This window comes from Schistocerca piceifrons, chromosome 5, assembly GCF_021461385.2.
Source record: "Schistocerca piceifrons isolate TAMUIC-IGC-003096 chromosome 5, iqSchPice1.1, whole genome shotgun sequence".
Classification (NCBI taxonomy): domain Eukaryota; kingdom Metazoa; phylum Arthropoda; class Insecta; order Orthoptera; family Acrididae; genus Schistocerca; species Schistocerca piceifrons.
This window is the reverse complement of record NC_060142.1, coordinates 46134223-46135023: the sequence shown is the minus strand read 5'-3', so window position 1 is coordinate 46135023 and position 801 is coordinate 46134223. Positions and strand designations below refer to the sequence as shown.

The 801-nt window shown below is 48.7% G+C and overlaps 1 pseudogene; it reads left to right on the top strand.

The window, feature by feature from the left end:
• Positions 1-471: 471 nt before the first annotated feature.
• On the top strand, positions 472-589 carry LOC124799441 (annotated as a pseudogene).
• The last annotated feature ends 212 nt before the right edge of the window (positions 590-801 follow it).

Below are 801 nucleotides of genomic sequence, written 5' to 3'. Positions count from 1 at the left end.
GGTGCAGTAGGTCTTCCCATTCACATGTTTCCGATTATGTTTTGACGGGTTTTGCCACTTAGGTTAGAGCATTGTCGTGCAGAAAAGTCTGCTGTCGTAATGTGGCCGTTTGTTTTTCGGTGCTTGTTTCAAGTGCACCAGTTACTTTCGACAACGATTTCCTGTGATTCTTTCCGTCGGTTTCAGTAGCCTCTAAAACCCTTCAACTACCATGCCAGTCTTCGTCCTCCAAGTTACCGTTCTTGAAGCGTTAAAACCACTCTCTGCACGTTCTTTCACTAACAGGTGCCTTATCATCGGTCTTATCCAGCGTTTTATGAGACAGTCCAGATTTCTTCACGCTAAAGCAAAAAACTGGAACTGCCCGCACGCGACGAGATTTGGACTCCTAAGTGGGCATATTTAATTGAAAATAACTTTAAGAGGTAATCACGAATCGATTAATATTTTAATGGTGCTATGTTTAGAAATGCCAACGGCTTTGCCACAGTGGTAACTCCGGTTCCCGTCAGATCACCGAAGTTAAGCGCTGTCGGGCTCGGCTAGCACTTGGATGGGTGACCATCCGGTCTGCCGAGCGCTGTTGGCAATCGGGGTGCACTCAGCCCTTGTGAGCCCAACTGAGGAGCTAGTTGATTGGCAGGTAGCGGCTCGTAAACTGACAAAACGGCCAGGAGAGCGGTGTGCTGACCTCATTCCCTTTCGTATCCAGTGACACCTGTGCGCTGAGAATGACACGGCGGCCGGTCGGTGCCGTTGGGCCTTCATGACCTGTTCGGGCAGAGTTTAGTATTTAGTTAT